General features: G+C 43.0%; 1 long non-coding RNA gene across 2 annotated transcripts; it reads right to left on the bottom strand.

The window, feature by feature from the left end:
- Positions 1–27,984, bottom strand: LOC310675414. Of its 2 annotated transcripts, none has more exons than XR_014510126.1 (3): positions 27,492–27,534; positions 1,764–1,881; positions 1–211 (listed from the first exon to the last, which is right to left on the bottom strand). It is a non-coding gene; the product is annotated as an uncharacterized lncRNA (long non-coding RNA). The 2 variants fall into 2 exon arrangements; XR_014510125.1 differs by lacking the exons at positions 1–211; positions 1,764–1,881 and adding exons at positions 25,292–25,445; positions 27,863–27,984 and having other exon boundaries at positions 27,492–27,571.
- Positions 27,985–28,000: the final 16 nt, after the last annotated feature.

Here is a 28,000-nt window from a genome sequence, read left to right as displayed (position 1 = left end):
GGGGGGCAGCATTGATAGCAGAAGATTTCCACATGGACAGCAAAGCCCCCACCTGAATGTCTGTTGAATTCTTCTATTCCGGCATACTTTGTTGGCAAGGGGGGCTTTGTTCTTTTGCTTCACAGATGGTAACGGGAAAAGAACTGAAGGCTCTACAAGACATTTCACAGAGACACTTCTGACAGGTGATCAAATCACCGAAGGCTTCTCCCTGCAAAACAAAGTTCAGATGCAATGTGACAGCGTGAACATACCTTTCTGTGTGTTGACATTCATTTTAATAATAAAATGCAAGCAGGGTTTTGCGACAATGACAACAACTACCATAGGAAAGAAACAAAGAAAAAGTATACTCCTTCATGTTTTCAATGCAGAACTTCTCATCAATTAATCTGTTTCTTTAACTTGGGAATGACTGTTTTAACCAGATACCTTTTAACTTTCAATAGCATGAGCAGAAAGTCGTGTGCTAAGGCTAAGGGAACCTTGCTCTCACTTCAAAAAAAGAAGGAAATGATCCTCTTTAGGATGGGATTATAAATGTTGGTGAAGATGCTATTAATGGTGTTAACATGAGAGCTTCCTACTAAATCATGTCCTTGATACTGGGAGCTAAACACATAAACGTTTCAAGGCTCCTGTCACTCAGAGGCACATTTCTGCAGTGCATAAGCACACCTGTCACTTCGAGATGTATACAGATGTTTTTTAATGCAAATAACATGCTCATTTTTAACTCTGAATTGTCCAAAAGTGTCTCAGCAATGGCATCAATATTTCATAAAAATTGTAATCTTAATCTTGTTGCAGCTTGGAGAAATAGATTGCAAACATACACTATCTTCCCATTCTGATATACTAAATTCAAATCTCAGCCTCCCCAGTAATTCATTGTGAAGCACCATGAGTGTCATCTAATCTAATCTATATATCCCAGAACACATTTTTTTCCTGAATATATGGAAAGCCATTAGTGACAAAAGTATTAATATGATGAGTTGACCAATACCAACTTGATATGAGTTGTGACAAAGTTTATGATTTAAGTGTTAACTATCTCAATTATTTTATATTTAGATAGATATAGATGAATAGGGGCTGCACATGCATGCAGAAGTAAGCCCCTCTCAGCTCAATGGGTCTCACTGCTGATCTACGTTGTGCAGAATGAAGGGGGCTTTATATGTTACTTGAGATGCCTGAGAGCCATTTTTGCATTGTTAGTCTGTCATGGCCTACCGTAACTCTCTTCACTTGGCACAGAGAGGGTTGCTGAAGCTTCCCCGGTGATATCTACAAAACTGCAACCCCACTAGAAGCTTTGATGGAGGAAAGAAAACGAGGCCTTACTTCCTTACCACATGAAGCTGAGGGTAATGTTGAAAACAAATCAACGGAATCCCCCTGGACTTCAATATCCACACACTGGGTCTTTCACATGCATGTTAAGTGTTCCTCCATCACACGGATGATGGAGTAACTCATGTGCTCATTAGTTTCAATGCTTATAAGTTATTTCTTTAAAAAAATTATATCTTGCCTTTCCACTGGTTTATTCAAAATGGCTAACGAAACCAGTGTGCCATAAGTCAAGGCAAAGTGATTGTTGTAAAGAAAAGAATTTTACAATGCCAACAGTCATAAAAATCTGACAGAAAATGAGGGCTGCCTTTAGAGTCTGTTGCTGACAAGTGATGCAGTCTTTATGTCACTGAAATAAATGAGGGAAACCATTTTGCAAAGACATGGAGTGGAGAGCATACCAGAGCTCCAGGTGTAAAGGTCTGAATCCAGTGTCTCTCAGGTCAGGATATTTGTTGTGGCATGCTTAGATTGTCAGTTGAAATGGTTATTCATTGACTTGAATGGTAGCATTCTACCCTGAAAAAGAATTAAAGACTACCTTGCTGGAATATTTTTGAATAAGAAAATGGCAAAGCATTTGCAACAAACAGATGGAAGATATGGGAGTAATTGGAAATATTTATTGAGTTTGTTTTCTGAACGCAATGTAGTACTATCTTTTTTTTAAAAAAGGACTCTTTTAAAGTAAATAATATATGTTAATATTGTACATGCATCATATTCCACATTAATTAGGGATTTTTCTCCATCAAGCCCCATGAAGCAGTTGAAGTAGCAATGTCAACAACAGTTAATATGATTAAAACTGCATTCCTAATAAGATGTGTATCCCAACTTGTATTAATGTTTATTTTAAAATGCTTTTGTGTTGCTTTGCCATCTGTTTCTTGCTTTTTATGGTACCTAAATTCTACAGTCACAAGACCCAAGGGAGATTCCTTTTCCTAACGATATAACTTACACTCAGATGTTCATTCAAAGTTATGCTTTAACAGGATGTATCTAAGTGGGAAATGTTCCTGGAGTTTTAAAACATAAACCTCTTGATGAACATGCAAATTGTAGTATCCTTTCTAGACTAAATGAGTCTTATAAATGTCCTTGTCACAGAGTTTAAAAAAAGAGAAAGGAAGAAACGATCAGCATTGTCAAAAGTAACATTTTTTATTTATGTAAAAATCTTACTAAAACTACAGCTAAGCTGCATTTGAATTATGACTTTCAAATCACCTTTTGGAGAATGCTGAAATCAATTAAACAATAAGTATATTCTCATTTACAAAAGAAATCAATCAGCTGTCATTTTTGATTGATTATACTTGGATAGAGTGCTGTTTAATCTATGAATTTATTACACATTATTCTACTACTATAAAAACAGCATGTGGATTAGGAATGAGAGGTCTCACAGTAAATGGGGAAAGAATTTTTCTTCCCTTTTGAAGTCTTGGTTGAGGCAAGCAACCATCTGCTCTTGATTTAGGTGGGTTAAATCTATTCAGCATCAAACTATATCACTTTCTATTAAAGGTCATGGAAATAAGTATTACCAAATATTATTCTAACAAAAGACATGTCCAGTGTTTAGCTATCATTGTAGAATTTGTCTACAGGGATATGGAGCGAAACACATACATTTACCAGTAAGGATTAACTATGTGGATCAGCAGTGGTATTTATGAGATAAATATCCATTATTTCCGATTCATCAATACGATAGTTCAGCTCAGCAAAGAAGCTGGCAACTGTGATTTCTTAAACTGTGACCCTCATCTCAAAAACCACCTCCTATACCACGTGACAAACCATTTTTGAAACTTAGGGGACTTTCAAAATCAATTTGTAATACGGCACCATGGGATTCTGAAGGGTAATACAACTAGTGTAGGAATGTGTGTCCTGCATACAGACCAATTAGCATCCCATAATTAACAGTGCTGCCCGCCACATATTTTATTTTATTTTTATTTTTTTATTTCATAAAATTTAAACACTGCTTGATTGTTAAAAGCAAATAAACAAAACTCAAAGTGGTTTACAAAAAAAGTCCACCAGTTTGCTGAACAGGGACATCAGCTAACTCTTCCCCCATCTACATTATCCATTTAAAGCAGTATCATACCATTTTAAATAGCCATGGTTTCCCATGGCAAAGAATCACTGGTCCTGTTGTTTCCTAGGGGTGCTGAAAGCTATTAGGCAACTCTTATTCACCTCCCTGAGCTACAATTTCAAGAGTGTTTTCACAATCAATCCCTTGACACTGGGAACTCTGAGAATTGCCTCTCTGTGGGTGGGATAACTGCACTATGGTTAGTGGCCATAATCCTAAAGAGTTAGGCACTGTTAAGAAAACTAAAGCTTAAGGGGGTGAAATCCAAAGGTGTCCATTTAGCAGTTGAATGCACTATTGATGTTTCACAACCTTAACCTGTTGCAGGATCTTAGCCAGACCCAGTTGAATATAGCAGAGCATACGCAGATGTCCAGAAGCAATCAGTTGGAAGCAGGTAGGATGAAGCAGGAACAAGACACTGCTACCAGTAACATGGTTACTTAGAGGTGTTTATTATTTACATAATATTTACATTATTTATATAAGTTACTATATACAGTATACAGACACAGATCTTAACTCTCTCACTGAACAAACTCCAAACGACTCTCAGAACACACACAATCCAACTGACTAACCAACAAGGAAGGTCATGAGTTATCATGCCTACATGGAGACCTCAACCAATAGCAGAGTTGTATCCAAGGTCCCATATCTCTGGGCAGAATAACTCCCTCTGCCTTCGGCCAACTCCTTAATTGCTTCTGTGGGAAGCTGCATCAGATTGTACATAGTCAAAAATCCCAACATGCACACCATTGGTGGAATGGCCTGAAGCCCCACCCCCACCCTCCAGAAAAATCCATGGACAGTCCTCCAGAGCAGATTTGTAGGGGGCACAAGGTATATGCAGGTTGAGGAGAAGTTTTGTTGCATGGAAGTAAGTCCACTTCCATGATATTAGATGCCACCATGGGTGTTTTTAATATATGTTGTATTAATTTTACTTATGTATTTATTAAGAAAACATGTACTGTATACCCTAGGGGGTCTTTCTTCAAATAGCCCTAGTCAACAAGAGAAGTTAAAACAGGAACTGAACAATTTGGCAAAACAGCAATACATGCTACTCAGTTAGGCAGCCATCTCTTCATATATCCATGTTATAATGGTTAGCTGCTGGAGAGCTTCCCTGCTTTATGAAAGACACAGCAAATAAATAGCTTAAATAAATGAATGAATCATAACTGCTACATGATCTCAGGCTTTCGTCCAAACTCTGGTTATGTGGTGCTATGGGGTATGGGGGATGAATTAAGCAAAGTCATTCCTCTGCTTGCTGTGTGGTGAATCTGGCAGACAGCCTGAAAATGGGTCATTTCAAGGAAATGGCGGGGATAGGACTGAGTCAGCTCAGGATCCCCCAAAACAACTGCTCTATTCCAAACTTAAAAATGGAAAGCATAACGCTGGTGGTCAGCAAAAGAGGTTTAAAGACTCTTTCAAGGCAAATCTAAAAGAATGTGGTATAAACACTGACAATTGGGAAACACTGGCCTGCGAGCGTTCCAATTGGAGAACAGCCTTTACCAAAGGCATCATGGACTTTGAAGACGCTCAAACTCAGGATGAAAGGGAGAAACATGCCAAGAAGAAGGCATGTTTTGGCAAACCCTCACTGTGATCAACTCCCCCCCCCGGAACCCTATGTCCCCACTGTGTAAGGCTGTGTGGCTCCAGAATTGGTCTCCACAGTCACTTACGGACTCACTGTTAAGACTGTGTTCATGGAAGACAATCTTACTCGACTACAAGTGATTGAAGAAGAAGATAAAGCCAAAACTCTTTCTGAGTCATTGAAATTTAGTTATTTATTCTATTTATATCCTGCCTTTCCTGTAATGAGCTCACAACAATGTATATGTTCCTTTCTCCCCATTTTATCCTCACAGAAACCCTGTAAGGTAGGTTAGAGCAGTAATAATAATAATAATAATAATAATAATAATAATAAAAAATTTTATTTATATCCCGCCCTCCCCAGCCGAAGCCGGGCTCAGGGCGGCTAACAACAATTAAATAATCAAATAATCAAATAATCAAACATTCTAAAAACATTCCATTATAAAAATTAATTAAAGTCAAATTAATGGCAACCGTTGAGCAAATTCTGTGCAGGTTGCCAGAGGAGGGAGTCAGGCTGGGACCTGACCAAAGGCCTGGTGGAACAACTCTGTCTTGCAGGCTCTGCGGAAAGATGTCAGGTCCCGCAGGGCCCTAGTCTCTTGTGACAGAGCGTTCCACCAGATTGGAGCCGCAGCCGAGAAAGCCCTGGCTCTAGTTGAGGCCAGCCTAATCTCTCTGAGGCCTGGGACCTTCAGGATGTTTTTATTTGACGAGCGTAGGTTTCTCTGTGGGGCATACCAGGAGAGGCGGTCCCGTAGGTACGAGGGTCCTAGGCCGTATAGGGCTTTAAAGGTTAAAACCAGCACCTTAAACCTGATCCTGTACTCCACCGGGAGCCAGTGCAGCTGGTATAGCACCGGATGAATGTGATCTCGCAGTGAAGACCCTGTAAGGAGTCTCGCTGCGGCATTCTGCACCCTCTGGAGTTTCTGGGTCAGTCTCAAGGGCAGCCCCACGTAGAGCGAGTTACAATAATCCAGTCTGGAGGTGACCGTCGCATGGATCACAGTGGCTAGGTCAGGGCGAGAGAGGTAAGGAGCCAACTGCTTAGCTTGGCGGAGATGAAAAAATGCCGCCTTTGTTATAGCTGCAATCTGCGCCTCCATGGAGAGGGAGGTGTCGAAGATTACACCCAAACTCTTAACGGACGGTGCTGGCACTAATTGCACCCCCGCTAGAGATGGGAGTTGCCCCCTCAATCCCATATCGTCCCGTCCCAGCCAGAGGACCTCTGTCTTCGAAGGATTTAACTTCAACCGGCTCCCACGTAACCATCCAGCCACAGCTTCCAAGCATCTGGTCAGTGTGTCTGGGGCCGAGTCAGGGTGGCCATCCATCAACAGATAGAGTTGGGTGTCATCAGCATACTGATGGCAGCCCAGCCCAAAACTCCGGACAAGCTGGGCGAGGGGGCGCATAAAGATGTTAAAAAGCATCGGGGAGAGTATCGCACCCTGGGGCACTCCACACACCAAGGAGTGGCGGGATGACAATTCCCCCCCAAGCACCACCCTCTGTCCCCGACCGGAGAGAAACGAGCGCAGCCATTGAAGGACTGTGCCCTGGATCCCCACGTCGGCAAGGCGGTGGTCCAGGAGTTCGTGATCAACCATGTCGAAGGCTGCTGACAGGTCTAGAAGAATCAGCAGCCCCGACCCGCCTTGATCCAGCTGCCTGCGGAGATCATCTGTTAGGGCGACCAGAGCCGTCTCGGTCCCATGATCAGCGCGGAAGCCGGACTGGAATGGATCCAGAGCCGATTAGCAGTAGCAGACTTTGGACTTTAACATTTTAGCAACACCCTGTGCAACGCCAAAATGTGGCACCCCCTGCCTCTTGCTTTCCATTATTGCAGCACCTCCTGCAGTATTCTTTCAGCTTGACGCCCAGTGCAGGCAACCTGCCCACACTCCCTTAAATTCGCCTCTAGGTTAGAGTAAGAGACTAAGAGAACTTAAATTTGGGCCAGTTTGTTTGCTACAGTCATTGTTAAAGCACAGTAAATTCCATGTGTCCTGCACAATTTGAGGGGTAAGTGGTTAGGCTCTCATTCTAGTTATTGTGAGGGTAGCCAATATAATTTTTGAACTTCATGACAGCTCCATTGCTTTTAGCACTATGAAACGACCATCTTCTGGGTGAGTTCATTTAGAAATGTTCTTTCATCTAGGCTCACAAAGTCAAAGCTTTTCCTGTCATCCCTTTATGACATGCTGACCAGAAATGAAAGATACCAAGGAAGAAAATTAGGTACAAATAAAAGTTAGTTGGATGAGTGGGTTTTCAGATAAATGTTAGCAAGAGTGTATGAGTGTCCTATCATAAATTTGACAGTGATTATAGTAAGATTGAGTTTCCCAGAAATAGATTTTATTTAGTGAATGTTTAAGGATGGGGCACTTAACACACTTTGAAATATTTCAGGAATTCTACCTGTTTTCAGAAATATTTGAGAAATACGGCCCAATTATGATAATAGGGAAGCCAACATAGCGCCTTTCAGATTTTGCCAGACTACCACTCCCATCACTCCAGGCCATTCGCCATGTTGCCTGGGACTGATGGGAGTGGGAGTCTTGTTAGAATAAAGTTATAAACTCAAACAAAAAAGCAACAAGTCCCTAGCAGGGGCCTCCATCCAACTTAACCCTCTGATGCCCAGGGCAAGTGTCCCCAACTGCCCCTCACTTCTGCACAGGCCTGCCTGGAGTGCACTACATTGATTACCCCAGAAATTGTCACCCCAATCCAAAAAGCTCTGCCCCCTCAGGACATTTTGCTGCCTGATGCAGAGCCCAAATGATCACCCCTTCACCCTTGCTATGGCCAACACTTTAATAAGCCTTCCCGTGCCATTCAAACACCAGTTACTGCAATCATGTTCCACTGCCACCACGCACACAAACACACACCATGTTGCCACCTGAAGCAAGTTGCACTGACATGGCCAGCCCTGCTGACAAGAGGAAATGTTAATGCAAACAGGTGCTGTGTGCGGACAAGCCCAATTCTGCAGCTGAACCAAGGCTCCGTCACGGATCTATGAGTATGGCAACTGAAGAAACTGTTTCACGGGCCATCCTTAAGATTTGCAGTACTGGGAAATTATAAGTTGCCCTGGGTGCAGAGGTGAAAAGGAAAGTTATTTGTGCTGGAACTAAATAACCAAATTCCAGGCAAATGCTTGCAGCTGTAAGGGCAAGAAGCCACTGCTGGGATAAGGAGAGGCAATTCCTCATGCCTCCAAAACCATCCTCACACTGAAGGCGAGTCTCAAAGGCAGCCTGTGCCTGCCCTGGTCCTAAAACCCTGAGCTGCAGATCTCAGGAGCCACCCATCACCTGCAAGGTGCTTAAGGAGGTCATCAAGCTGGCCTGTTTCCATCCATGGACCTACCTGCCAAAGGGACCAGTCATACCAATTCACCTGTTTAACAAGCCATCGTCCCATTCCATGCAGTTTGGAGCAGACAATAAGGGTGTCCTCTCTAGCCAAACAGCCAGCTGGCCAAAAATTCTGACTTGGTCCAAAGCTGCCTTGAGGATCATTTGATTGAACGGCAGGCTGTAACTCTTCTCACTCAATAAATTATAAGGATGAGATTTACCAACACATCAACCAACGTGGTGTGATGAACAAGAGGCTTTGTCTGTGCTGCTGACGCAGCTGACATGGGAGGCCAATATGTCAGTACTGATGTTAAAAGCTGACGTGCCAGCATGATTATGTTATTGGTGGTCAAATTGATTCTGTATTTAAATATTTTTGTCATTCTTCAGAATCAATGCATATGCTTACCCAGGGATATAATACCCTGAAGGATCTCTTGTTCCTCAAAAACGTTATAGATCCTGCTGATATTTTATGCTAGGCATAATTTGGGTAGTGGCTCATTACTGAGATGTTTAAATTCGAAACTCATGTGAGATACGGGTTTTTCTCTTCAGCTGAAGTTCCTGAGGCTTTTTGAGGCCAAAACTCAAAAGATTTTGATAAAACTAGTGAATGCTTGGAGGACATCTCTCCTTGTCCCCCTTGGGGAGCAAGTTTTGCGGCATAAGGTGGTATATAAATTCAATAAATCATCATCATCATCATCCAAGGAATTTTGAGGGAATCTCAAGTGACTTCGATATAATGGAACATGTCAGTTACACTCACAAAACACACACAAGATAAGGTCCTTCATATCAATGAAGCACAAGCCAAATGAATTCCAGAATAGTACTTAGGAAGGAGTATTTTAAGGGAAAATATATTTAAGCTGCAATCATAACTCAATTTACCAGGGATAGGTAAGGCACGTTTAATTCATCAGGACTTAGTTCTGCGTAGACATTTTTAAAAGTATTAAATGCACCTATTAATGCATTGATTTCTTTAAAAATTGAAGATTAATGTGGAAATGAAGTGGGCTTGTGAGTGAACATGTGAGGTGATGTGGACTGGAAATAAAATGATTAGCAGACCCCTTCTAGAAACAGATTTTTCCCCATCCACTATATATACATACAGCAAGGCCATACTATTCATAATGACTGATCTGTGAAATGTTTCTGGAAGGAAGAAGGGAAGATCAAATTGGGAGGAATATCTATCCCAAAAGTAAACATTGTGCTTAATGTGTATTTGTAGCAGGTCTTCTGTACATTTTGTTTAGACAAAATATACAACAGAGAACAATTAACTTAAAAGGATCATGCTTTTGTGGAAAGGACGATTATCAGAGGAGAATGCAGCTAAGGAAATGTTTTGCAGATGTACTGCATTTAAATTAATAAAATCTCATTAGGTTTTATGTTTGCCAATAATGGCTGGAAAAGTTACCATACATTGTAGGAACAATTACCCAAATCTTCACTGTCTCATTAGGTTTGTCATACTGTTTTCATTATAATACATTAGAACTTGCAAGTGAGCCTTCAGTAATGACATATTGTTCCAATTCGCCTTTCAGCAGGCTCTAAGATATTTTAGTATTTGTGTTATAAGCCAGCAGGTGTCTTCACTTTGCTCCCCCCCCCCCAACCAGTTTTATACACAGACTTCCAGACTTAGAAAGGAATGTAAAAGGGCTTTCAACAGTCACATAAAAATGAGTCTGATTAGAGTAAAGCAATACACACTATTTTTATGTTCTGGTGGTAATTCAAAGCACTAAAAATGTGCACCTTGGTTGTACATCTCTATTTCTGTGTTTTCTTACAGAAAGCACTATTTAATGGGCATGAACCATGTGGTACAAAAAGTTTTCACATTTGCATAACAAGTAAAAATTCTGATTTGAATATCTGAGGAGCTGTGGACTTCAGTGAGAATGATCATCACTCTTTGAGCTACTAAAGTTAAACATTCAAATTAATCATATTCAAAAGTGCTTTAATGGTTCCAATGATCCATAGGTGGTGCTGTACTGAATTCAAATAACAATGTGAGTTTACTAAATGTGGGTGATCTTGCATGCCCAATCTTGGAATTTTCTACTTGAAATCCATCAATTAAATGTGCTTTGAATCAGGATGCGCTTTTTAAAAAACGAAGAAACCTTTCTAATCATTTAGAAAATCCAAAAATTTCAAAAGCACTGTTCCTACATGGCAAAAACAGAGACTTTGCAAATCATTTTGAATAATTGCTTCCATCACTGCATATTTTTTTTAATAATGTTCCAAGGCCAACCAGGGCTTCCCCAAGCATAGAGGCAGTACTTAGAAAACAGTTGCCTAAGGTATCAGACTAACTGGCTGTCCAGGCTGATCTGGAAAATCCTATAGGGTGGGAACGATCAACTGGAAGTCTGGGAGCTAGATTTAGCCTAAAGGTATTCCAAATTTTAATCAAGGGTATGGTAAAATGTTTGCATGCAAGGGGAAAAATATTTTCAAGTTGCATGCAATAGGAATCATTCACATATTTTTATTAAACCTTTGTGGGACTTCAAATGTCATGCCAACTATGCACTCTGTGTGTGTGTTTTCTGTAGATGTGAAGCTCTTGCTGCAGGGTGGTGCAAACTTTATTATACAGGTGGGTGGAAAGATTGATTTCCAAGCCATGTCACCTTTTGCATGCATTCCATTCCATTCCATTTCAACATAAGGGGGATGGGGGATGGGGGGAGAGAGAGAAAGAGAGAGAGAACATAGCAGCACTGGGTTATTTGAGAATTATGAAAGCCAGGGAACAACTGCATTACAGCTTCCACATTCATCCAGGAGATACAAATCAGATCAGTTCATATTGGAATCGGCAAAAACTGAATTTCTGTCTCATGGATCACTGTCCGGAGAATAGTGTAGACCCTGAAAATAAGAAGTTGTCATCTTCGCTCTGGGAAAATATATATTACCTATTGCACGCCACTGGGATAACAGTACCTGAGGTGTGAGGTCAATTGCCTGACCCTTTCCTTTCTCTTTACGGAACACCTTGAAGAAGAAACAGTCTTCAATTCACAAATGCAAAGGCACAAAAGGTACAGAAGGCCTACTTCCACCCAGTTCAGGAGGAATTTGTACTGACCCTGAAATCAGCATTTCAAGCTTTTCTCCTTTAGAGCCAGCTTGTCTTTGGTTCACTCACTCCTCCTCCTGTGTGATGGTCATCTTTTCTTGTGCTTATTACTCCCACAATACTCCAGGGCTTCCTAGCTGCTTTTATGTTACAGGATTCCTTAATTTATTTCTTGGTGCTCTGATTTCCCCCCTCCCCATCTTAATTTGTGCATGGACTTTAATTAATATCTTCCATCACGGTTCACAGATTTGGCAAGCTTTTATTAAGTGGGGGGAATGCAAATTTGCTCACCTAGCAAAATTTCATACAATTTCTCTCCTAGAAAAAAGATCCATTACTACATCCCGCTATAAACTAGAGTTCACAATATGGAATTCTTTTTTAAAACATTGTAATATGGACTAATGCAAGTTAAAATGGCTAGCGACCTGTTTTAGGCTTGTAGTTGAATATTTTTTCCCCCAAACAAGACTAAATGTGCAAGGTAATCTGGTTCTGCAAAGCGTGTTCTCCAATAAATGAGAGCACGTGTTGCGGTGTGGGCCACCGGGCCAGGCCTCTTGTTGCCAGGCAGGTTAATAGTTGTTGCTTGGCATTGTGATTGGCTAACCAGGTTTCCGGAGGCAAATTGTATGTTGCAAATTGGGTGGGTGGGACCATAGTCTTTAAATATTGGGGCACTCTGGTTTCTCTTTCTCTTTGCAGAGTGCATCGGATCACCCGCCCGCCCGCCCTCTTTTCCGGTTGACCTTGCTTTGCCTGTCATGGGGTCGTCTGCCTTGGCGCAGGGGCCTAGTAGGAATTTTGCCATTTGGTGATTGGCTGTGCCATTTGGTTTTTGCCTACTACTCAGCAATTTGTCACAACTTGTAAGGTTGCGGTTAGGCATTGGTTATAATATGCTGTGGTGGAGGGGTCGGGACAGGCTGTGCCTGCCCCTCCTATTGCGCTGAAGGGAATTCCGTTAAAGGAATCCTGGGGCTTGCCATGATTTCGTCCAATCCCTGTCATGGGACCAGGGCCGCCCAATCCCTGTCATGGGAATCCTTGTCATATGGCCGGGCCGGCAAGCTTTCGGGGAGCTGCTGGGGAGAGCGGCGTGGGTCCGACGCTTAGCTCAAATGACCCCCAAGTTTGACTTTCCCTTCTACTGGCTACCGATCGGACCTCGGGATGTCAGTTCTGTCCCAGGCGGGGGGACAGATAGTCATAACCAATGTCTAAACAACCACTCACTGATTTTGTATTTTAATAAAGTTGTGGCCAAAATAGTGCCCCCAAACCAAAACTAAATTACGTGTTATGTGTGAAGTTATTTGAGGGGTGGCCTGGGGACCTACACACGCAAATGTTTTGACATTAGGGTGCTTATATATCATGTCCTACTTCATAGAGAACAGTCTTCTGTTTCAAGGCCTGTTTGAAAGAATATTCCATTTGAAGGGCTCTCTATTCCAAGTCCAAAGAAAGAACCATGAGAAGGGCTTTAGAACAATTCAAGTTACTATTTAATTTGAACCCATGCTACTGAATCATTTGCAGGTTCTGGTTTTGTCAACTGACATCCATTTCTGCAACCTGTTAAACATATTTCTGTTAATCACACTTTTCAGAAGCCTGTGTGTGTTTGACAGAGAGAGGAGAGAAAGAGAAAGTAAAAAAAGGTGAGGGAAGGACTACAAAAGACTACAAAAACATTAAATAAATGAAATTGCTTGTAGCTGATAGTGAGTTACAAGTTCTGGAGACTATAGGACAGAACTGTGATATAACTCATGGTAGCCTCTGGAGCTAGTAAGTTATGGGATGTTCAAATATACGAGAAAGCCTGTAAGTTACTGGAGTCTATATCATTACTTCATTATAGCTAGGGACATATGAAATGGCTGAAATTCAGTTCACACTCTTCAACATCAATCATACAACTTACCAAATGAGAGCAAATCGGATTTTTTTAGCATTCTGGGTGTTGGTACCACTTTATCTATAGGAGAGAGAAAAGCTGAATTTTGTTTTTCTTTGTTCTCGTGAATATGATGGGCAATACTTCCAGCAGATGTAGAAATGTCTGGCTTTAAATATGACTTTGTTTAACTGGTATATATTAATCTTGAAGGGAATCATCTGCCCCATCTCCTTCTGCACAATAAAATACAACTCTTCTCTTTATTTATAAGCCAGAGAAATCTTAAATCCAATTTTGAGTTAAGTTTACATCAACCCAACATCACCAGGCCAAGGATGGGCTGTGCAACTGCTGGAAATCTGAAGAGGACAAAGGGGTCCATGTGGATGCCTGCTCCTGCCCTGATGGCTGCATAAATCTGAATGACCAACAGCAGTGTATATTACCTCCTCCCTCATCCAGCCGCATGTTGCACTGCCTATGAGCAACATTGGCACTGACCATGGGAGCAACAGTGTATATCCATTGTGGCTTTGCCCTTCAAAATACAGTGGTACCTCTGGTTGCAGATTTAATTCGTTCCGGAGGTCCGTTCTTAACCTGAAACCATTCTTAATCTGAGGTATACAGTGGTGCCCCGCAAGACGAATGCCTCACAAGATGGAAAACCCGCTAGATGAAAAGGTTTTCCGTTTTGGAGGTGCTTCGCAAAACGAATTTGCTATGGGCTTGCTTCGCAAGACGAAAATGTCTTGCGAGTTCCTGCGGGGTTTTTTTCCTCCCCCCCCCCTTTTCCCCAAGCTGCTAAGCCGCTTAACAGCTGATCCACTAAGCCGCTTAACAGCTGATCCGCTAAGCCGCTTATCAGCTGATCCGCTAAGCCGCTTATCAGCTGATCCGCTAAGCCGCTAATAGAGCTAATCCGCTAAGCCGCTAATGGGCTTGCTTCGCAAGACGGAAAAAAACTGCAAGACGAAGAGACTCACGGAATGGATTCTTTTCGTCTTGCGAGGCACCACTGTAGTACCACTTTAGCTAATGGGGCCTCCCACTGTCCCCACGCCGCTGCCATGCGATTTCTGTTCTCATCCTGAGGTAAAGTTCTTAACCCGAGGTACTACTTCTGAGTTAGCGAAGTCTGTAACCTGAAGTGTTGGTAACCCGAGGTACCACTGTACAGAAATGAATCTGGGCCCTGCTCACTGTGTACCCAATGTGTATATGATATATACACATTGTATTCATTGGAATTAGTTCCTAGCACAAAACACATTTTATTAAACAGCATTGTTTGAACCCACGTTTGCAAAAAATAAATAAATGATTTATTTCTTTAAAAGATGGCCTCTTATGATTACTCAGCACTGAACCCAAACTAAGTTTCCCAATTCTGTTTTTGTTCCAGGGAGAAGCTGCCATCATTTACTGTTTTCCCCATTTACACCTCATGGGACAGAAATGTTTAGTGGAGCAAAGTTGACCAGTATATAGAATATAAGCAGGGGCTGTGGGCAGCTCTACCTAAATGCCACCCCAGAGCACCTGTTTCCTATCTCAAGAGTCCCTTCAGGGGACTTCTTTGCATTTGTTGACCATGCAAAGGCAGAAGCCAAACTTCCTAGTATTTATGCAGGCCTGGCCTGTCAAGAGACTTCTACTGCTTCCCAGTAGCAGTGATCAGTGATGCCCACTGCTCTTCCCTTCAGTTTCTGAAGAAGCCTCTGGCCCCTTCATGTAACACAGTCCAACATTTCTGATTCAACAATGCTCAATGCTTAGCCTGTATATACTTGCTCACATTAGAGATAAAGCAAGAATTCAAAGCAGGGATATTTGTTGCACAAGCAGTTGTGGTTGTGATTGTTCTGTCACTTTAATAGCATATATTCAACAGAAAGGGGAAAGGCACAAGGGAAGGGAAGGGATTATTGATAATGTATATCATTGTTTTATGTATAACACTTAGCGATTTTTGAAAATAATTAAGAGCATTATACATTACAAATTGCGCAATGTTATGTCTATGTATGAATCAGGACCAGGGCAATCTAACCCAGTGTTCAGGTGTATTTTTAACATTTTTGTGTTTCTCTATTCAATCTGTGGCTGCCTTTAGTGGTGTGGTCTTTTATTTGTATACCACTGTTTTTAGGGTGGGTGGGTGTTTGGTTGTTTGTTATACTTGGTTTTAGTGTTTTTGTGTTTTTGTAAGTTGCTTTGAATCACTTTTGTGAGGAAAGCAACAGAATAATAAAAAATGTGTACCTGGGTGCACAAATAACTTACATGTTATGTTTGCATGTACAGTCTGTGTACCCGATAGAAATAAATGGTACATGTAAACAAATACACCCTCTGCACATGCACAGAGACAGCTTGTACCTGTGGCCAGCATAATGTGTGAACATCCTGTAAGATTTGGAGACTCAAATTCAAATCTCCATTTATCCATGAAGCTCTCTGGGTGACCTTGGGCCAATCTCTCTCTCTCAGCATAACCTACTCACAGGGTTGTTGTTAGGATAAAATAATGGGAGTGACCCTCACAACCCTCCCTGATCTCCTTAGAGAAAAGGCAGGGGGGAAATACAACTAATAAAATCACAACCGATAAATTTTACCATTGTGATATTACCTATCCAAGCTCATTTGTAGTGGCCTAATTCTCTTTCTCATGAGCCCTACACATCAAGAATGTGTAACATATTTGTTTATGAAACACCCAAATATTTTATTGGTCTCCATGAGCATACATGATGGTATGACTTTCATAGTGCTCAGTTCATGTTGTCTTTTAACTACATTTATTACATTATATTTTACTAATTTTGTGCTTTATGTGTATTTTCCACCTCCCTGTTTGTTTTTCTGTCCTCTGGTTAATTTCTCGCTTTTCTAGAGGTGAGCATCGTATGATTTACTTTGCTTACTTCGCAGTTAATCAACTGCTGGAAACACACAGAACAATTTGTTTCCACCAGATTGTACTTGTGAAGTATGTTTGGAATGTTTTCTTAATTTACAGCATATTTTTTCTTTATCTTCTTTCCTGGGTGGCGGTCTGGCATGTTCAAGTTACTCTCTCTGCACATATAAATCCTTTCTCAAATGCCTTTTTTCTAATATATATTGCTTTTGGTATGTCGCTTTACAGGAAAACTCCTGGATGTCTTTTAATTCTAGGTAATACCAAATCATTCCACTCTGTTTGCTGCCTCTGAAACGTTTAATCAACACAGGTTGGTTTTTTTCTTCTTCCTCTGATGTAGTAGTCAGACTTCGTTAAAAAATTATGAGCCATACAATTCGTAACAGACTTCACTTGAGTTTAAGAAACCCTAAATCTAAACCATAGTCTCCCAAAGATGTTGCAGAATGTGTTCAAAAGGGTAATGTCAGTTGGGAAGTGCATATGCCTGTAATGGCCAGTCAACAGATGTATTCTTTGTTTGGAATGATGCATACATTGGGCAATGCATGAAATTGAAATGGAAGCTGTGATTGTGATTCGAGGACTCGATCCCTGCTTGGGGAATGAAGACACAAGGACGCAGTATATTAGGTTAATGGGCAAAATAAAAGGCCACAACTTTATTGATTACAGCATGTGACCACTGACAATTTGACTCCACCCACTCAGAGAGGGGTGAGTCTGAATGAGGGGTTAACCCCCAGTAGGGGGAGCCTGTTGATGCAAATACAACTATAAGCTCTCCCCTGATGTCACCGGGGGTCGTGCCATGGCCCCCCGCCACACAGGGCATCGGACAGGATCCATGACCGCCGTATTCCTTTAATGGAATACCCAAAAATGAAGGGTAGGCAATGGCCACACCTTGCCCTTCCATACACCAAGAACACACTCCAATGCCTAACCACCAAATACCACTCAATTGGGTGCTCAACTGGGGGGGGGGGGGCATGGCGCGTCAGTGATGGTGAGAGGGCAGGGGGCCGAACGCCCCCTGCGTGATGCGGGAATCGTCTCCTGGTCACAACCCCTCCCCTCCGGAAGGAGGAGAGGCTCTCTTAGAAACATAGGGAGCTGCCATTGGTCCATTTAGCCCACTTTTTTCCACACTACCTGGCAGCAGCTATCCAGGATTTCAGGCAAGGGACATTCCCAGCTTCACTTGGAGATATAAGGGATTGAACCTGGGAGGTTACCAGAGGTTAGACGACAAAAAAATTAGGCCACAGATGACAAAATTTCAGCTATCCCTGTCCAGACAAAGGTGCTGCTGGGCCACCGGTCTAGGGATCCACCCACTAACAGTCTTATCTGATTTGAGCTTCAGTTTATTGGCTCTCATCCAGTCCATTACCAAGGCAAGAAAATGGTCCAGCACATCCACTGCCTCACCTGCAGATGTAAAGGAGAGGCAGAGGCCTGTGTCGTCAGCATGTTGTTGACAACACACTCCAAAACTCCAGATGATCCCACTCAGCGGTTTCATGCAGATGTTAAACAGCATAGGGGATAAAACTGAACCCTGAGGAACCCCACATGGAAGGCTCCACAAGGCCAAAAAGTACTCCTCATGCATCACCTTCTAGAAACGACCATCCAAGCAGGATCAGAACCACTGCAAAGTGGTGCCACTCCTTAACTTGGACATCCTCTCCAGAAGGATACAATGGTTTATGGTGATGAAACCCACTAAGAGCTCAAGGAGAATTAAGGAGGAAATATTTCCCCTGTCTTTCTCCTGACAGAGGTCATCATACAGGGTGACCAAAGCAGTTTCTGTGACAAAACTGGGTCCAAACCCTGATTGAAGTTCATCTAGAAAATCATTTTCCTCCAAGGGAACCTGGAACTGGTCTGCAACCAACCACTCAAGAGCCTTACCCAAGAAGGGGAGAATGGCAACTGGTAATTACTTAGGTGAGAGTCTCTCCCACCACTCCACCTGCTACTGTTGGAAGGGTTTTAAAGAGTTTAGGATAGGATTCGGGGAGGGGAGGGGGCAGAAGAATCTTAAGGGAGGACCCCAAAATAGCCTGATGAGGACTGAGCATTCTCATTTGTCACAGAATGCTAGATTTCACTAGATTTCACTTGAAGGGGGAGGATAGAACATCCTACAAAATGGAATGGCCAGCTGAAACCCCACACTGTCCCCCATAAAGCCTGAGAACAATTGATGTGTGCTCTGAGCTCATCACACTCTGAGTTTCCCTGTGGTTGTTCCCTGTAGTTGGATGTTGATGGTACAAAGTGGAGACTCAGTAAGTGAGTTTCACTGGACAGGACGAGGAAAAAAAGTCTCCCATCATCTTTAGGCCTTCCATTGTTGTTGTTTAGTCATTCAGTCGTGTCTGACTCTTCATGACCCCATGGACCAGAGCACACCAGGCAATCCTGTCTTCCACTGCCACCCGCAGTTTGGTCAGATTCATGTTTGTAGCTTCGAGAACACTGTCTAACCATCTCGTCCTCTGTCGTCCCCTTCTCCTTGTGCCCTCCATCTTTCCCAACATCAGGGTCTTTTCCAGTGAGTCTTCTCTTCTAATGAGGTGGCCAAAGTATTGGAGCCTCAGCTTCACAATCTGTCCTTTCAGTGAGCAGGCCTTCCATAAAACGCTTAATTTTGATGCAGCACAAATCTCAAGTTCTAATCTCCTAAAAAGTCGCGCATAGTGTGTGATGCAGGTTCTCAAGCTCTTTAGGCCTAAGATACCTGACTGATATATTGCTTTAGGAATGCCTGGCCTCTCATCTGGGCACAATGTTCTGTTCAAAATCAGCAGCTCAGTGGAAATTGCCCAGTACATCGTATCAAAACAGAGCAGATAATTTCAAGCTCAGCAAACAGTGGATCGCACCTACTGAACCATGAACGTTAAAAACAAATGTAAACAGAAATTGAGGGAGGCGATGGAAACGATTTAGATATTATTTAAGTCGCCTTCGCCTAATGGAAGCTCAAGTCTGGGTCCCAATATGGCCCAATTATATTAAAGGCTGGCTCCCCCCGCCCCCCATTTCCAAACTGCTGTTTTCCATCATGCCACTGTGGCCTTCCTAGTTCCCGTTGTGCAGGCCAACATCAGCTACTATTAAGGACTTTTCATGCGTGTAAAATAATATGATTTCACAATGATTACATATTCACTCTACAGCTGGCTGAGTTTTTACATCTCCATTTGTCATTGACTATTGTGTCCAATTAAATGATTAGCTTTTAAAAACTGCGGCACATTATGAGAGTGAACTTGTGTTCCATTGCACTGAGTGATGCAGAAACAAACTCATTACAGCATGTAATTCACCCATATTAAATAACAAACAGATGGCTGCTGTAAATGAGAGCTGTTTTTTCTCTTCAAAAGTGCCAGGGAAAAGGTGTTTTTATTTATCTTTGTTCCCAGCTTCTTTCTGTTTTCTTGACAAGTGGGCAGCTGGCTGCTGAGGTTTTCAATTGGTGCAGAAGAATGAAAAGCCGGCTTCCATTAATTTCCCCATAAAATAACTCTTTGAATCATTCCCGTTATAAATGCATGTGCAGTAGCAAGCTGCTGCTTGATTAATTCACTTATTATGAAGATTTCATCTTTTATAAGAGGGCCTGCAGGTAATTTATCTTGTTTAGTAAGATTAGAAAAATGTAATTATCTTGATACCTTTGGACCCCTCTCATTTTAATTGTGTTCCCATAAATTTCAAACATAAAGATGGAATTTCATTTCTTTCTCCCTTTTTTTGGAGCACAAATGTTCCAACATGTGGTCGAAAAATGCATTCCAAGATGTGCAATAAAAAGTTACGAATTCAAATACATTTGATTTGAACCATTAGAATAATCTACAGGGACAGCACCCACCAATCGCATCCTTGTGGTTCCCATGTCACAGGTGGCTGTGACTACAGGGAACAGAGATTCTAAAGATGTACAATTTTTATCAGTCATGCCTGTCTCTGGAGGAAAGTGAAATCGGCTTTATTTTCACAACTCAAATTAATGTTGCAGGTTGTCTTCTGCTTGGCCATCAGTGCATACGGCCAGCTGTTGATGTGCATCTGCTAAGCTAGTTCTGAAGGCTTCCTCCTCCTCCTCCTCCTTCAATACAGTATAATGTTTATGATGGATCCATCCCTTGATTCTAGCTAAGACTTCAAAATACCCTGGCTGCAGGCTAGTCATCCCTGTCTTCTGCTAGAAAAGGAAGGGAAAACACACCCTAGGCAGGATCACTTCTGCCAGACAGAAGTGGAGGTGTTGAAATTATACAAGTTTTGTTGGCCATTGAAAGCTTGACATTCATTATATAAAGAGCTCATATGAGCCTTTTGCCCCCAAATCAAATGGTGTCCCCCACCCCACCTTACTTGAGATTACCTATTTGTAAGCAGAATATCTTTCTCCCTTTTTTTCTGTTCTCACACTGTAGCTGAATGGCATGCAGAAATTTAAATGACTGGGGCTGTGCTACTAGAAAATGAGATTGATTTCTGAATAAGCATGCCTCAAGGTTATGTTGCACTTTGCCCCTGTATTGAAAGCAGAGTGTTGTGGATGCTTGAAAGAGTAAGTTATGACAGACCCCTATGCTGTGTTTGTGTTGAAAATATGCTAAAAAAATTATTTGTAGGGACTTGAACTATTTAGAGTGTTACACCTCTCTCTAAGAACATGCTGAAACATGAAGGACAACACCCTCAGATTCAGAGCCTAGTGGAAGAAAGAAAATTGATGTGTGGATTTCTTTCTCTTCTGTGGGTATAAACAAGTAGACCTGGCTCCAAAGAAAGTAAGGCAGATACTAGTCAGAAAGAACAGGCCTCTGAGTGACCCAGACGCTCTTATTGGATGCAAGAAACATGATCTGGCTAATTTCTATGAAGATGCAGGGATGCTTTCGGGGGTGGTCCAGGAGGCTCAAGTCACTGGTCTTTTGTACCAAGCCTTGGATCTTATACCTTTTCAAAAAGTTTGAAAAGTTTTTGTTTGTTTGTTTGTTTCTACAGTGGTACCTCAGGTTAAGCACTTAATTCGTTCCGGAGGTCCGTACGTATCCTGAAACTGTTCTTAACCTCAAGCACCACTTTAGCTAATGGGGCCTCCTGCTGCTGCCACACCGCCAGAGCTGATTTCTGTTCTTATCCTGAAGCAAAGTTCTTAACCTGAACCACTATTTCTGGGTTAGCGGAGTGTGTAACCTGAAGCGTCTGTAACCTGAAGCGTCTGTAACCTGAAGCGTCTGTAACCTGAAGCGTATGTAACCCGAGGTACCACTGTAAATCACTTTTGCTAACAAGGTGCTTTCAGGGCTGGAGTCAGATGCAGCTCAGAACGAAGAGGCAGAGTCAGTTGTCAGTGAAGTTACCTCTTTATTCAAGGAAATGGCAAACGACTCAGCAACACTTCCCAGTAGGTCTTGCCCCCACAGAGCAGTTGCCAGGACTGAAGGTCCCTGCTTCCCTTCCCTCCTCTCCCAGATGTTTCCCAAGCAGTCTCAAACTAGTTCTGCCCACCTCTGACCTCTGTTCCTCCATCCTCTTTATCTTGCACTTTCTTGGATCGGGGGCTGGGGGGAATTGTTGCAGCAGGAGAAGACGATTCCTGGGATGCTTCAGAATCTCTTGACCTCCCTCCTCTGCTTCAGCCTTGGAGTCTGAACTGCTCCTTGCCACAGGTTCCTCCTGTTCACTAAATCCTCTTGTCCCTTCGGTATCTACCACCTCCTCCCAATCTTCCCTCTCTGACCTCTCCTCTGTGTCCCACTACCAATCCCAGATTTCTGAGCCTTCCTCCTCTGGGATTTCCCTTGGGGGTTCCCCGGCTGGCGCTTCCCACCACTCCTTGTCATCCAGCCAGTCTCTGACAGGTGGCTGGACGCACTACAAAATGCAAGGCTGGTGACATCTGAGCCACCACTATAATTTGACCAGAGGTATCTAGGCATATGGGACGCAGGTGGCGCTGTGGGTTAAACCACAGAGCCTAGGACTTGCCGATCAGAAGGTGAGCTCCCGTTGTTCAGTCCCAGCTCCTGCCAACCTAGTAGTTCAAAAGCACGTCAAAGTGCAAGTAGATAAATAGGTACCACTCCAGCGGGAAGGTAAACGGTGTTTCCGTGCGCTGTTCTGGTTCGCCAGAAGCAGCTTAGTCATGCTGGCCACATGACCCAGAAGCTGTCTGCAGACAAACGCCGGCTCCCTCGGCCAATAAAGTGAGATGAGCGCTGCAACACCAGAGTCAGTCACGACTGGACCTAATGGTCAGGGGTCCCTTTACCTTCACCTTTATCAAGGCATATAGATTAGCATATGTAAAACTGTGTCACATGCCTGTGCCTCAAGTCCCTAAAGTAACTGGCAATGCTCAGTTAAAGAAGGGCAGCTGGTCTTTCTTCAGTTCCCTCCTTTGCATAGAGCCAAGTGGTGCTGCACACCTGCAGGTGTGATGCCCAGTGGTTGGTGTGGAGAAGGAGGAGTCGGAGCAGTTGAAGCATCTGCTGATGCCACTAGGACCAGGCCGGCATCTGCAGAGCAGCATGGCAGCATAGGGTGATGGTGGAGGACGATGGGGTGTGCTGCGGATCCGTTTCTGAACCGAAGGCAGAGGTTGGTGGGGGTGTAATTTGGGGTTGAAGGCTGACATGGTTGCAGCTCTTGAAGCCCAGTTGCCTTAGAAAAAACTCAGCAGCCTGCCCAGAGTGGAGGTGGCTTTGGGGGACAGCTTCTTAACATGTTCCTTTACAGATTTCTGAGGTGATTTTTTTACATCTCCTGGGCCCAGTGCAGAGGAGCCAGTCATCCTGACCTAAATCTGCCAATGGTATGTCTCTGAATACCAGTTCCTGGAAAGCTCAGGGGGGCAGAGTGCTGGTGCTCTCAGGTCCTGTTTACTGGCTTCTCACAGACATCTGGGTGGCTGTTGTGAGAACAGGATGCTGGACTAGATGGGCCCTTAGCCTGGTCAAGCAGAGCTCTTCTTATGTCCTTATGCAATGTCATTCACAGGGAAGAAGCTACAGTTCTGATATTTACAGCAAAACTTCCAAATAAGCAGACCAAAAAAAATTGCCAACCCTAATAAGTAACAAGCAGGAAATATTCTAAATATGTGCAGTTTCACAGTTTTGGTCTCTGAACTACCAGCTCTCAGCCTAGCCTACCTCACAGGGCTGGCGTCTTATGAACTCTCTGGTGGGTTTTCCAGGAGGCATGGAAGCAGCCTTTGCCTCTCTGTGAAACAGGAAAGAGGCTTTGACACAGTTGCCTCAAAGTATCGTCTCCAGAGCTGTGAAGCTCAGATGGCTGCCTGGTTTTCTGGGAAATAAATAAATCCACAACTGGGTGAAGTGGTCCTGACAGCGGCATAAAATCTAGACATCTGCCTATGGACTGAGCTCTCTTTGCAAATTCTGCCCACATGCTCAGTCAGAGAATGAGCAGGGAGCATGGACCAGTTCCAGCACCTGGCTTCCATGTGTACAGCACAAACATCTGTAGCAGGGAGACCTTCATGCACACAGAACTGTGTGTGCCAAGCCTGCTGCACAGCTGGGAATGCCAAAGGCCCAAAGAAGGGATGCATACCTGCTGTTTTGCTTGAACTTTGTTTGCGCAATGCACAACGAAGCTACTAACTCGGTGCAAGAATATTTCATGATGCCAAGAAACCATATCAACTTCTTCTATCATCATCATCACCATCATCATGATGCAGTGAAACAGTACATTCAACCATTGTCATGATAGCTTTACTAGGCCGTGAAAACATTAATAGTACAGGGAAACTGTAAATTGAGGAAGGCACTAAACTGATAAAAGAGTACAGATGGCTGGAACACTTCAAGTCAGGTGAGAATAGCAATTGTGACTAACCATGATGCAAGAGACCTTTGTCAGCAACTGTATACCTGAATACTGGAAAGCTGAGTAGCTCATTAGGCAGATTGACGAATAGCCTAATGACCTTGCAACAACTCTGGACTGTAGCTCCGCATCACCCACACATAAATGCAGGATTGGTTTTCTCTAGGGCTTGTGTGTGCCAGGTGCAGTGGGCAATTCAGCCAGGAGCACAAAACAGTTATTGCTATAGAGTAAAATACTGGAGAGCAGGTACGTGGCCAATTTCTACCAAGCTGAAATTGGAGAAAAATCTATTTACAGTAGTACCTCGGTTTACATACGCTTCAGGTTACAGACTCCGCTAACCCAGAAATAGTACCTTGGGTTAAGAACTTTGCTTCAGGATAAGAACAGAAATCGGGCTCCGGCGGCGCGGCGGCAACAGGAGGCCCCATTAGCTAAAGTGGTGCTTCAGGATAAGAACAGATTCAGGTTAAGAACAGACCTCCGTACTTAACCCGAGGCACCACTGTATCTCTGAACGTTATCCCTCCTTCAGAAAAGAATTCATGTACCATTTTTCTGACTGTTAAGTTTCACTAATTGTCAGAATGCACTGCTGATTGCAGGGCTACTCAATTCTATGCACTCTTACCTGGGAACAAGCCCCAGTAAATGTAAGGGGATTTGATTCCATCTAAACATGCATAGGATTGCTTCGAAATCCCTAGGGTAACAACAATAATAATAATAATAATAATAATAATAATAATAATAATAATAATTTATACCCCACCCATCTGGCTGGGTTTCCCCAGACACTCTGGGCGGCTTCCAACAAAAGATTAAAAATACATTAAAACACCAGTCATTAAAAACTTCCCTAAAGAGGGCTGCCTTTAGATGTCTTCTAAAAGTCAGATAGTGGTTTATCCCCTTGACATCTGATGGGAGGGCATTCCACAGGGCGGGCACCACTACCGAGAAGGCCCTCTGCCTGGTTCCCTGTAACCTCACTTCTCGCAGTGAGGGAACTGCCAGAAGGCCCTCAGTGCTGGATCTCAGTGTCAGGGTTGAACGATGCGGGTGGAGACGCTCCTTCAGGTATGCTGAAGAATAAAGTGAAATAGAGTGAAATTTCTTGCACATGGGAAAGAGAAAGCAGAGACCTAACAGTTGTAATGGACTTTAAAGAAAGGGTGGCACTATGAACCCCAAATAATATTGGGAGCTATCACTGACAAGGTGATGCTGCAATTGATGTGCCAGGGGACATGCTAAGTAATAGTAATTGGATGTTCTATGGCCTGACTGTGAGTTTCTTGGTCTCTTTTCTCTAGGACAGAAGTTATCTTTGCCATAAAAGGCACAGAGTAAAATTCCCCCACCTGCTCCCCCACATATTTTTTGATCCCAACCCTCTTTATCCCTGACCATTGGCCATACTGACCAGAGTTAATGGGAGAAAAGTGCAACGTGAAGCATGTTTCTCTCTTCATGCATATACAAAGTTGCCACCATAGTTTCCAACTAGTAACCCCAGAGCAGAAATGAAAGTTTCTCCCTTGATCCACTGTCTGCTCGCTGGAATCTCGTCCCTTGGTGCCTGTGTCACTGATTTTAGATATTTTCGATTACCATTGCATTTCATTTTACTTTATTCTTAATCCCAATCTTGTTGTAAACAAAGAAACAACCTGCCTTGGCTCTGAATATTAACTACATTTAATTCTGTAAATTGCCCTCTGATAACACAAAGCATTTAGAACTCGTTTGAAACCTATTCAATGGTAAGCGTTCATTTTTGTAGAAGGGCTAAGACGTTTTATGGAGTTCTTTGAAATTTTAGAAGTTTCCTCAAGCCACAGCTTCTTCCACCCCCACCATTAACAGCCCAATTTGATTTGAAGATTGGCTGTTGAATGATTTTAGCATCACATTTCCTGATTTCGATTAAAAGATCATTAATGAGTACTAATTAATATACTACAATAAAAAAACACTACTGGTTCACAAAGAAAATTAAGTTGCAATTTAATGATCAGTAACATACCCAAATGCATGCTTAAGTGTATGGGGCAACATGCCTAAGGCATCCTAATGTGTCTAAGTCCCAGGACATTCCCTGGCAGCAGTGAATGGGCAATAGCTTTGAACTTAGGGATCGGTAGGTTGGAAAGCCTAGATCACTTTCCTTCAGTCAACATAAGGAACTATCAGGCATGATGACTCTGGGAGACATTGTCCTAAATCCTAGGAGCTCCCAGGACATTCCTCTCCAGGAACATCTCAGCCATCAGGTCCCTGGCCTGCACATTTCTTTCGGTGGTGTGTGCTTTTGCCTGGTCAGAGGCCATTGCAGAGTGTGGGTGCCTCTTCTTGGTTGTTCTCAGACAAACATATATTTTCAACCTGCATCACATCCAGCCTGTGGCGTTACAGTTATATGACACAGTATATGTATCAAGAACAGATCCTCCTGTTTTGACACAAACTGAAAATGTGATTCAAAAGGGAGGGAGGGGAAGGAAGGAAGGAAGAGAGGGAGAGAGGGGGGAAAGAAAGAAAGAAAGAAAGAGCCTTCAACTCTATATGGACACATAGACCACACCATTGTGGCCTGTCAGGTCAATAATTTTTGAGTGAAAAAGAGATTAATAGGATTTATGACCCTTCTTTCAACAGCATGTAGCTCAAGCAGCACTAATTATATTTTCATTAACCTCAGTGGCTAGTTCCTGCTCTAATAATTTAGCCCTTTTATGGACTAATCTGGTGTTTTACATGTTCAATAAAGTGTATACACAAGCAAGATCTATAATAAATAAGTCCTGTAGGTCAAATTATGGCTGCCCCAGTAAAGATGCCAATGACATACTTTGCTTCCAGAAAAGATCTGGGAAAGGGACAGCTGGAATGTTCTCTGAAGCCCATGTGCTGAGCTTACAAGGGGCAGGTGGGCTCTGGGTAGCCCACCAGAACATGGCGGGGGATTGTTATTTTTGCTGTAAGAACAATGGAGGGCCTTTAGTGTGAACCAAAATGAGCTGTGGCTAAAATAACAGAATCAAATTGCCACCCTGGGTGAAGATCCGACAATGTTTCCTTATTTCAGTTGTGAACATAAATGACACACCTGAATTCAAATTACTCACTTCATCAAATTCATGAACAGAGATCCACGGCTGTTATCTGTGCCTGCAGTCACAGATTGAGTTGACCGGTTACTCAAGAGCTGTGTGAAATAAAGCATATATGCACATATGGAGCTCAACCAAGGTGAGTGGGCAGTGGCGTAGCGTGGGAGGTGCAGGGGAGGCCGGCCGCACCGGGCGCAACATCTGGGGGTTAGGGGCGCAAATCCATGGGTTAGGGGGCACAAATTACTTGCCTTGCCCCGGGTGCTGACAACCCACGCTACGCCACTGTGAGTGGGGACCTTGCAGGGCACAATGCCCCACACATTTGCCTCCAGAGAATGAGAGCAGAGTAGCAATAGTGCAGAACTAGGAAAATCAGCTGATACCTAATTACTGGAGAAGGCACAACGAGTGCAGCAGATGGAGATAAGCAGAGCAGTGGGTTCCATGCTGGCTGCCAGCAGCCAAAAGCAGAGCCTGGTCAGGTGCATATATTTTTCATTTTCTTTCTTTCTTTAAAAAGG

The sequence above is a fragment of the Podarcis tiliguerta genome (genome assembly GCF_965153285.1).
Source record: "Podarcis tiliguerta genome assembly, chromosome: 4".
NCBI classification, from domain to species: domain Eukaryota; kingdom Metazoa; phylum Chordata; class Lepidosauria; order Squamata; family Lacertidae; genus Podarcis; species Podarcis tiliguerta.
The sequence above is the reverse complement of the archived record's forward strand: the minus strand, read 5'-3'. Positions and strand labels throughout refer to the sequence as shown.